The sequence below is a fragment of the Oncorhynchus masou genome, unplaced genomic scaffold, assembly GCF_036934945.1.
Source record: "Oncorhynchus masou masou isolate Uvic2021 unplaced genomic scaffold, UVic_Omas_1.1 unplaced_scaffold_2615, whole genome shotgun sequence".
In the NCBI taxonomy this organism is placed as follows: Eukaryota; Metazoa; Chordata; class Actinopteri; order Salmoniformes; family Salmonidae; genus Oncorhynchus; species Oncorhynchus masou.
In genome coordinates, this window is record NW_027009054.1 from 11,604 (window position 1) to 23,206 (window position 11,603).

Sequence of the window (11,603 nt, forward strand, 5' to 3'; positions counted from 1 at the left end):
CAAACTCTGTCCTGTTGGGGTGGTGGTGCTGAAATGACAAACTCTGTTCTGTTGGGGTGGTGGTGCTGAAATGACAAACTCTGTTCTGTTGGGGTGGTGGTGCTGAAATGACAAACTCTGTCCTGTTGGGGTGGTGGTGGTGCTGAAATGACAAACTCTGTGCTGTTGGGGTGGTGGTGTTGAAATGACAAACACTGTCCTGTTGGGGTGGTGGTGTTGAAATGACAAACTCTGTTCTGTTGGGGTGGTGGTGTTGAAATGACAAACTCTGTTCTGTTGGGGTGGTGGTGTTGAAATGACAAACTCTGTTCTGTTGGGGTGGTGGTGTTGAAATGACAAACTCTGTTCTGTTGGGGTGGTGGTGCTGAAATGACAAACTCTGTCCTGTTGGGGTGGTGGTGTTGAAATGACAAACTCTGTCCTGTTGGGGTGGTGGTGCTGAAATGACAAACTCTGTCCTGTTGGGGTGGTGGTGGTGTTGAAATGACAAACTCTGTCCTGTTGGGGTGGTGGTGCTGAAATGACAAACTCTGTCCTGTTGGGGTGGTGGTGCTGGTGTTGAAATGACAAACTCTGTCCTGTTGGGGTGGTGGTGGTGCTGAAATGACAAACTCTGTCCTGTTGGGGTGGTGGTGCTGAAATGACAAACTCTGTCCTGTTGGGGTGGTGGTGGTGTTGAAATGACAAACTCTGTCCTGTTGGGGTGGTGGTGCTGAAATGACAAACTCTGTCCTGTTGGGGTGGTGGTGCTGAAATGACAAACTCTGTCCTGTTGGGGTGGTGGTGTTGAAATGACAAACTCTGTCCTGTTGGGGTGGTGGTGCTGAAATGACAAACTCTGTCCTGTTGGGGTGGTGGTGTTGAAATGACAAACTCTGTCCTGTTGGGGTGGTGGTGTAATGACAAACTCTGTCCTGTTGGGGTGGTGGTGTTGAAATGACAAACTCTGTCCTGTTGGGGTGGTGGTGTTGAAATGACAAACTCTGTCCTGTTGGGGTGGTGGTGGTGCTGAAATGACAAACTCTGTCCTGTTGGGGTGGTGGTGCTGAAATGACAAACTCTGTCCTGTTGGGGTGGTGGTGGTGTTGAAATGACAAACTCTGTCCTGTTGGGGTGGTGGTGCTGAAATGACAAACTCTGTCCTGTTGGGGTGGTGGTGGTGTTGAAATGACAAACTCTGTCCTGTTGGGGTGGTGGTGCTGAAATGACAAACTCTGTCCTGTTGGGGTGGTGGTGTTGGGGAAATGACAAACTCTGTCCTGTTGGGGTGGTGGTGGTGTTGAAATGACAAACTCTGTGCTGTTGGGGTGGTGGTGGTGTTGAAATGACAAACTCTGTCCTGTTGGGGTGGTGGTGTTGGGGAAATGACAAACTCTGTCCTGTTGGGGTGGTGGTGTTGAAATGACAAACTCTGTCCTGTTGGGGTGGTGGTGCTGAAATGACAAACTCTGTCCTGTTGGGGTGGTGGTGGTGTTGAAATGACAAACTCTGTCCTGTTGGGGTGGTGGTGGTGCTGAAATGACAAATTCTGTCCTGTTGGGGTGGTGGTGCTGAAATGACAAACTCTGTCCTGTTGGGGTGGTGGTGGTGTTGAAATGACAAACTCTGTCATGTTGGGGTGGTGGTGGTGTTGAAATGACAAACTCTGTCCTGTTGGGGTGGTGGTGCTGAAATGACAAACTCTGTCCTGTTGGGGTGGTGGTGCTGAAATGACAAACTCTGTGCTGTTGGGGTGGTGGTGCTGAAATGACAAACTCTGTCCTGTTGGGGTGGTGGTGCTGAAATGACAAACTCTGTCCTGTTGGGGTGGTGGTGCTGAAATGACAAACTCTGTCCTGTTGGGGTGGTGGTGGTGTTGAAATGACAAACTCTGTCATGTTGGGGTGGTGGTGGTGTTGAAATGACAAACTCTGTCCTGTTGGGGTGGTGGTGCTGAAATGACAAACTCTGTCCTGTTGGGGTGGTGGTGCTGAAATGACAAACTCTGTGCTGTTGGGGTGGTGGTGCTGAAATGACAAACTCTGTCCTGTTGGGGTGGTGGTGCTGAAATGACAAACTCTGTCCTGTTGGGGTGGTGGTGCTGAAATGACAAACTCTGTCCTGTTGGGGTGGTGGTGGTGTTGAAATGACAAACTCTGTCCTGTTGGGGTGGTGGTGTTGAAATGACAAACTCTGTCCTGTTGGGGTGGTGGTGTTGAAATGACAAACTCTGTCCTGTTGGGGTGGTGGTGCTGAAATGACAAACTCTGTCATGTTGGGGTGGTGGTGGTGCTGAAATGACAAACTCTGTCCTGTTGGGGTGGTGGTGGTGTAATGACAAACTCTGTCCTGTTGGGGTGGTGGTGTTGAAATGACAAACTCTGTCCTGTTGGGGTGGTGGTGCTGAAATGACAAACTCTGTCATGTTGGGGTGGTGGTGGTGCTGAAATGACAAACTCTGTCCTGTTGGGGTGGTGGTGCTGAAATGACAAACTCTGTCCTGTTGGGGTGGTGGTGGTGCTGAAATGACAAACTCTGTCCTGTTGGGGTGGTGGTGCTGAAATGACAAACTCTGTCCTGATGGGGTGGTGGTGCTGAAATGACAAACTCTGTCATGTTGGGGTGGTGGTGGTGCTGAAATGACAAATTCTGTCCTGTTGGGGTGGTGGTGGTGAAATGACAAACTCTGTCCTGTTGGGGTGGTGGTGTTGAAATGACAAACTCTGTCCTGTTGGGGTGGTGGTGCTGAAATGACAAACTCTGTCCTGTTGGGGTGGTGGTGCTGAAATGACAAACTCTGTCATGTTGGGGTGGTGGTGGTGCTGAAATGACAAACTCTGTCCTGTTGGGGTGGTGGTGGTGTAATGACAAACTCTGTCCTGTTGGGGTGGTGGTGGTGAAATGACAAACTCTGTCCTGTTGGGGTGGTGGTGTTGAAATGACAAACTCTGTCCTGTTGGGGTGGTGGTGCTGAAATGACAAACTCTGTCCTGTTGGGGTGGTGGTGTTGAAATGACAAACTCTGTCCTGTTGGGGTGGTGGTGGTGGTGAAATGACAAACTCTGTCCTGTTGGGGTGGTGGTGGTGGTGAAATGACAAACTCTGTCCTGTTGGGGTGGTGGTGGTGTAATGACAAACTCTGTCCTGTTGGGGTGGTGGTGCTGAAATGACAAACTCTGTCCTGTTGGGGTGGTGGTGGTGTAATGACAAACTCTGTCCTGTTGGGGTGGTGGTGCTGAAATGACAAACTCTGTCCTGTTGGGTGGTGGTGCTGAAATGACAAACTCTGTCCTGTTGGGGTGGTGGTGCTGAAATGACAAACTCTGTCCTGTTGGGGTGGTGGTGGTGTAATGACAAACTCTGTCCTGTTGGGGTGGTGGTGGTGGTGAAATGACAAACTCTGTCCTGTTGGGGTGGTGGTGCTGAAATGACAAACTCTGTGCTGTTGGGGTGGTGGTGGTGCTGAAATGACAAACTCTGTGCTGTTGGGGTGGTGGTGGTGCTGAAATGACAAACTCTGTGCTGTTGGGGTGGTGGTGTTGAAATGACAAACTCTGTCCTGTTGGGGTGGTGGTGGTGCTGAAATGACAAACTCTGTCCTGTTGGGGTGGTGGTGGTGTTGAAATGACAAACTCTGTCCTGTTGGGGTGGTGGTGGTGTAATGACAAACTCTGTCCTGTTGGGGTGGTGGTGTTGAAATGACAAACTCTGTCCTGTTGGGGTGGTGGTGCTGAAATGACAAACTCTGTCCTGTTGGGGTGGTGGTGGTGTAATGACAAACTCTGTTCTGTTGGGGTGGTGGTGCTGAAATGACAAACTCTGTCCTGTTGGGGTGGTGGTGCTGAAATGACAAACTCTGTCCTGTTGGGGTGGTGGTGTTGAAATGACAAACTCTGTCCTGTTGGGGTGGTGGTGCTGAAATGACAAACTCTGTCCTGTTGGGGTGGTGGTGGTGAAATGACAAACTCTGTCCTGTTGGGGTGGTGGTGCTGAAATGACAAACTCTGTCCTGTTGGGGTGGTGGTGTTGAAATGACAAACTCTGTCCTGTTGGGGTGGTGGTGCTGAAATGACAAACTCTGTCCTGTTGGGGTGGTGGTGCTGAAATGACAAACTCTGTCCTGTTGGGGTGGTGGTGTTGGGGAAATGACAAACTCTGTCCTGTTGGGGTGGTGGTGCTGAAATGACAAACTCTGTCCTGTTGGGTGGTGGTGTTGAAATGACAAACTCTGTCCTGTTGGGGTGGTGGTGTTGGGGTAATGACCAACTCTGTCCTGTTGGGGTGGTGGTGTAATGACCAACTCTGTCCTGTTGGGGGGTGGTGTAATGACCAACTCTGTCCTGTTGGGGTGGTGTAATGACCAACTCTGTCCTGTTGGGGTGGTGTAATGACCAACTGTGTCCTGTTGGGGTGGTGTTGTAATGACGAACTCTGTCCTGTTGGGGTGGTGTAATGACCAACTCTGTCCTGTTGGGTTGGTGGTGTAATGACGAACTCTGTCCTGTTGGGGTGGTGGTGGTGTAATGACCAACTCTGTCCTGTTGGGGTGGTGTTGTAATGACCAACTCTGTCCTGTTGGGGTGGTGTTGTAATGACCAACTCTGTCCTGTTGGGGGGTGGTGTAATGACCAACTCTGTCCTGTTGGGGGGTGGTGTAATGACCAACTCTGTCCTGTTGGGGTGGTGTTGTAATGACCAACTCTGTCCTGTTGGGGTGGTGTTGTAATGACCAACTCTGTCCTGTTGGGGTGGTGTTGTAATGACCAACTCTGTCCTGTTGGGGTGGTGGTGGTGTAATGACCAACTCTGTCCTGTTGGGGTGGTGTTGTAATGACCAACTCTGTCCTGTTGGGGTGGTGTTGTAATGACCAACTCTGTCCTGTTGGGGTGGTGTAATGACCAACTCTGTCCTGTTGGGGTGGTGTTGTAATGACCAACTCTGTCCTGTTGGGGTGGTGGTGGTGTTGTAATGACAAACTCTGTCCTGTTGGGGTGGTGGTGTTGAAATGACAAACTCTGTCCTGTTGGGGTGGTGGTGCTGAAATGACAAACTCTGTCCTGTTGGGGTGGTGGTGTTGAAATGACAAACTCTGTCCTGTTGGGGTGGTGGTGTTGAAATGACAAACTCTGTCATGTTGGGGTGGTGGTGGTGTAATGACAAACTCTGTCCTGTTGGGGTGGTGGTGCTGAAATGACAAACTCTGTCCTGTTGGGGTGGTGGTGTTGAAATGACAAACTCTGTCCTGTTGGGGTGGTGGTGTTGAAATGACAAACTCTGTCCTGTTGGGGTGGTGTTGAAATGACAAACTCTGTCCTGTTGGGGTGGTGGTGTTGGGGTAATGACCAACTCTGTCCTGTTGGGGTGGTGGTGTAATGACCAACTCTGTCCTGTTGGGGGGTGGTGTAATGACCAACTCTGTCCTGTTGGGGTGGTGTAATGACCAACTCTGTCCTGTTGGGGTGGTGTAATGACCAACTGTGTCCTGTTGGGGTGGTGTTGTAATGACGAACTCTGTCCTGTTGGGGTGGTGTAATGACCAACTCTGTCCTGTTGGGTTGGTGGTGTAATGACGAACTCTGTCCTGTTGGGGTGGTGGTGGTGTAATGACCAACTCTGTCCTGTTGGGGTGGTGTTGTAATGACCAACTCTGTCCTGTTGGGGTGGTGTTGTAATGACCAACTCTGTCCTGTTGGGGGTGGTGTAATGACCAACTCTGTCCTGTTGGGGGGTGGTGTAATGACCAACTCTGTCCTGTTGGGGTGGTGTTGTAATGACCAACTCTGTCCTGTTGGGGTGGTGTTGTAATGACCAACTCTGTCCTGTTGGGGTGGTGTTGTAATGACCAACTCTGTCCTGTTGGGGTGGTGGTGGTGTAATGACCAACTCTGTCCTGTTGGGGTGGTGTTGTAATGACCAACTCTGTCCTGTTGGGGTGGTGTTGTAATGACCAACTCTGTCCTGTTGGGGGGGGTGGTGTAATGACCAACTCTGTCCTGTTGGGGTGGTGTTGTAATGACCAACTCTGTCCTGTTGGGGTGGTGGTGGTGTTGTAATGACAAACTCTGTCCTGTTGGGGTGGTGGTGGTGCTGAAATGACAAACTCTGTCCTGTTGGGGTGGTGGTGTTGGGGAAATGACCAACTCTGTCCTGTTGGGGTGGTGGTGCTGAAATGACAAACACTGTCCTGTTGGGGTGGTGGTGGGGAAATGACAAACACTGTCCTGTTGGGGTGGTGGTGCTGAAATGACAAACTCTGTCCTGTTGGGGTGGTGGTGTTGAAATGACAAACTCTGTCCTGTTGGGGTGGTGGTGGTGCTGAAATGACAAACTCTGTCCTGTTGGGGTGGTGGTGCTGAAATGACAAACTCTGTCCTGTTGGGGTGGTGGTGGTGTTGAAATGACAAACTCTGTCCTGTTGGGGTGGTGGTGGTGCTGAAATGACAAATTCTGTCCTGTTGGGGTGGTGGTGCTGAAATGACAAACTCTGTCCTGTTGGGGTGGTGGTGGTGTTGAAATGACAAACTCTGTCCTGTTGGGGTGGTGGTGGTGTTGAAATGACAAACTCTGTCCTGTTGGGGTGGTGGTGCTGAAATGACAAACTCTGTCCTGTTGGGGTGGTGGTGCTGAAATGACAAACTCTGTGCTGTTGGGGTGGTGGTGCTGAAATGACAAACTCTGTCCTGTTGGGGTGGTGGTGCTGAAATGACAAACTCTGTCCTGTTGGGGTGGTGGTGCTGAAATGACAAACTCTGTCCTGTTGGGGTGGTGGTGTTGAAATGACAAACTCTGTCCTGTTGGGGTGGTGGTGTTGAAATGACAAACTCTGTCCTGTTGGGGTGGTGGTGCTGAAATGACAAACTCTGTCATGTTGGGGTGGTGGTGGTGCTGAAATGACAAACTCTGTCCTGTTGGGGTGGTGGTGGTGTAATGACAAACTCTGTCCTGTTGGGGTGGTGGTGTTGAAATGACAAACTCTGTCCTGTTGGGGTGGTGGTGCTGAAATGACAAACTCTGTCATGTTGGGGTGGTGGTGGTGCTGAAATGACAAACTCTGTCCTGTTGGGGTGGTGGTGCTGAAATGACAAACTCTGTCCTGTTGGGGTGGTGGTGGTGCTGAAATGACAAACTCTGTCCTGTTGGGGTGGTGGTGCTGAAATGACAAACTCTGTCCTGTTGGGGTGGTGGTGCTGAAATGACAAACTCTGTCATGTTGGGGTGGTGGTGGTGCTGAAATGACAAACTCTGTCCTGTTGGGGTGGTGGTGGTGTAATGACAAACTCTGTCCTGTTGGGGTGGTGGTGGTGAAATGACAAACTCTGTCCTGTTGGGGTGGTGGTGTTGAAATGACAAACTCTGTCCTGTTGGGGTGGTGGTGCTGAAATGACAAACTCTGTCCTGTTGGGGTGGTGGTGTTGAAATGACAAACTCTGTCCTGTTGGGGTGGTGGTGGTGCTGAAATGACAAACTCTGTCCTGTTGGGGTGGTGGTGCTGAAATGACAAACTCTGTCCTGTTGGGGTGGTGGTGGTGTAATGACAAACTCTGTCCTGTTGGGGTGGTGGTGCTGAAATGACAAACTCTGTCCTGTTGGGGTGGTGGTGGTGTAATGACAAACTCTGTCCTGTTGGGGTGGTGGTGCTGAAATGACAAACTCTGTCCTGTTGGGTGGTGGTGCTGAAATGACAAACTCTGTCCTGTTGGGGTGGTGGTGCTGAAATGACAAACTCTGTCCTGTTGGGGTGGTGGTGGTGTAATGACAAACTCTGTCCTGTTGGGGTGGTGGTGGTGGTGAAATGACAAACTCTGTCCTGTTGGGGTGGTGGTGCTGAAATGACAAACTCTGTGCTGTTGGGGTGGTGGTGGTGCTGAAATGACAAACTCTGTGCTGTTGGGGTGGTGGTGGTGCTGAAATGACAAACTCTGTGCTGTTGGGGTGGTGGTGTTGAAATGACAAACTCTGTCCTGTTGGGGTGGTGGTGGTGGTGTAATGACAAACTCTGTCCTGTTGGGGTGGTGGTGTTGAAATGACAAACTCTGTCCTGTTGGGGTGGTGGTGCTGAAATGACAAACTCTGTCCTGTTGGGGTGGTGGTGGTGTAATGACAAACTCTGTTCTGTTGGGGTGGTGGTGCTGAAATGACAAACTCTGTCCTGTTGGGGTGGTGGTGCTGAAATGACAAACTCTGTCCTGTTGGGGTGGTGGTGTTGAAATGACAAACTCTGTCCTGTTGGGGTGGTGGTGCTGAAATGACAAACTCTGTCCTGTTGGGGTGGTGGTGGTGCTGAAATGACAAACTCTGTCCTGTTGGGGTGGTGGTGCTGAAATGACAAACTCTGTCCTGTTGGGTGGTGGTGTTGAAATGACAAACTCTGTCCTGTTGGGGTGGTGGTGTTGGGGTAATGACCAACTCTGTCCTGTTGGGGTGGTGGTGTAATGACCAACTCTGTCCTGTTGGGGGGGTGGTGTAATGACCAACTCTGTCCTGTTGGGGTGGTGTAATGACCAACTCTGTCCTGTTGGGGTGGTGTAATGACCAACTGTGTCCTGTTGGGGTGGTGTTGTAATGACGAACTCTGTCCTGTTGGGGTGGTGTAATGACCAACTCTGTCCTGTTGGGTTGGTGGTGTAATGACGAACTCTGTCCTGTTGGGGTGGTGGTGGTGTAATGACCAACTCTGTCCTGTTGGGGTGGTGTTGTAATGACCAACTCTGTCCTGTTGGGGTGGTGTTGTAATGACCAACTCTGTCCTGTTGGGGGGTGGTGTAATGACCAACTCTGTCCTGTTGGGGGGTGGTGTAATGACCAACTCTGTCCTGTTGGGGTGGTGTTGTAATGACCAACTCTGTCCTGTTGGGGTGGTGTTGTAATGACCAACTCTGTCCTGTTGGGGTGGTGTTGTAATGACCAACTCTGTCCTGTTGGGGTGGTGGTGGTGTAATGACCAACTCTGTCCTGTTGGGGTGGTGTTGTAATGACCAACTCTGTCCTGTTGGGGTGGTGTTGTAATGACCAACTCTGTCCTGTTGGGGGGGTGGTGTAATGACCAACTCTGTCCTGTTGGGGTGGTGTTGTAATGACCAACTCTGTCCTGTTGGGGTGGTGGTGGTGTTGTAATGACAAACTCTGTCCTGTTGGGGTGGTGGTGTTGAAATGACAAACTCTGTCCTGTTGGGGTGGTGGTGTTGAAATGACAAACTCTGTCCTGTTGGGGTGGTGGTGGGGGAATGACAAACTCTGTCCTGTTGGGGTGGTGGTGCTGAAATGACAAACTCTGTCCTGTTGGGGTGGTGGTGCTGAAATGACAAACTCTGTCCTGTTGGGGTGGTGGTGCTGAAATGACAAACTCTGTCCTGTTGGGGTGGTGGTGCTGAAATGACCAACTCTGTCCTGTTGGGGTGGTGGTGCTGAAATGACAAACTCTGTCCTGTTGGGGTGGTGGTGCTGAAATGACAAACTCTGTCCTGTTGGGGTGGTGGTGTTGAAATGACAAACTCTGTCCTGTTGGGGTGGTGGTGTTGAAATGACAAACTCTGTCATGTTGGGGTGGTGGTGGTGTAATGACAAACTCTGTCCTGTTGGGGTGGTGGTGCTGAAATGACAAACTCTGTCCTGTTGGGGTGGTGGTGTTGAAATGACAAACTCTGTCCTGTTGGGGTGGTGGTGTTGAAATGACAAACTCTGTCCTGTTGGGGTGGTGTTGAAATGACAAACTCTGTCCTGTTGGGGTGGTGGTGTTGGGGTAATGACCAACTCTGTCCTGTTGGGGTGGTGGTGTAATGACCAACTCTGTCCTGTTGGGGGTGGTGTAATGACCAACTCTGTCCTGTTGGGGTGGTGTAATGACCAACTCTGTCCTGTTGGGGTGGTGTAATGACCAACTGTGTCCTGTTGGGGTGGTGTTGTAATGACGAACTCTGTCCTGTTGGGGTGGTGTAATGACCAACTCTGTCCTGTTGGGTTGGTGGTGTAATGACGAACTCTGTCCTGTTGGGGTGGTGGTGGTGTAATGACCAACTCTGTCCTGTTGGGGTGGTGTTGTAATGACCAACTCTGTCCTGTTGGGGTGGTGTTGTAATGACCAACTCTGTCCTGTTGGGGGGTGGTGTAATGACCAACTCTGTCCTGTTGGGGGTGGTGTAATGACCAACTCTGTCCTGTTGGGGTGGTGTTGTAATGACCAACTCTGTCCTGTTGGGGTGGTGTTGTAATGACCAACTCTGTCCTGTTGGGGTGGTGTTGTAATGACCAACTCTGTCCTGTTGGGGTGGTGGTGGTGTAATGACCAACTCTGTCCTGTTGGGGTGGTGTTGTAATGACCAACTCTGTCCTGTTGGGGTGGTGTTGTAATGACCAACTCTGTCCTGTTGGGGGGTGGTGTAATGACCAACTCTGTCCTGTTGGGGTGGTGTTGTAATGACCAACTCTGTCCTGTTGGGGTGGTGGTGGTGTTGTAATGACAAACTCTGTCCTGTTGGGGTGGTGGTGGTGCTGAAATGACAAACTCTGTCCTGTTGGGGTGGTGGTGTTGGGGAAATGACCAACTCTGTCCTGTTGGGGTGGTGGTGCTGAAATGACAAACTCTGTCCTGTTGGGGTGGTGGTGGTGCTGAAATGACAAACACTGTCCTGTTGGGGTGGTGGTGGGGAAATGACAAACACTGTCCTGTTGGGGTGGTGGTGCTGAAATGACAAACACTGTCCTGTTGGGGTGGTGGTGCTGAAATGACAAACTCTGTCCTGTTGGGGTGGTGGTGGTGTTGGGGAAATGACAAACTCTGTCCTGTTGGGGTGGTGGTGCTGAAATGACAAACTCTGTCCTGTTGGGGTGGTGGTGCTGAAATGACAAACTCTGTCCTGTTGGGGTGGTGGTGCTGAAATGACAAACTCTGTTCTGTTGGGGTGGTGGTGGTGTTGAAATGACAAACTCTGTCCTGTTGGGGTGGTGGTGGTGTAATGACAAACTCTGTCCTGTTGGGGTGGTGGTGCTGAAATGACAAACTCTGTCCTGTTGGGGTGGTGGTGGTGTTGAAATGACAAACTCTGTCCTGTTGGGGTGGTGGTGGTGCTGAAATGACAAACTCTGTCCTGTTGGGGTGGTGGTGGTGTTGGGGAAATGACAAACTCTGTCCTGTTGGGGTGGTGGTGGTGCTGAAATGACAAACTCTGTTCTGTTGGGGTGGTGGTGGTGTTGAAATGACAAACTCTGTCCTGTTGGGGTGGTGGTGTTGGGGAAATGACAAACTCTGTCCTGTTGGGGTGGTGGTGTTGAAATGACAAACTCTGTCCTGTTGGGGTGGTGGTGTTGGGGAAATGACAAACTCTGTCCTGTTGGGGTGGTGGTGTTGAAATGACAAACTCTGTCCTGTTGGGGTGGTGGTGTTGAAATGACAAACTCTGTCCTGTTGGGGTGGTGGTGTTGGGAAATGACAAACTCTGTCCTGTTGGGGTGGTGGTGCTGAAATGACAAACTCTGTCCTGTTGGGGTGGTGGTGCTGAAATGACAAACTCTGTCCTGTTGGGGTGGTGGTGTTGAAATGACAAACTCTGTCCTGTTGGGGTGGTGGTGGTGTAATGACAAACTCTGTCCTGTTGGGGTGGTGGTGTTGAAATGACAAACTCTGTCC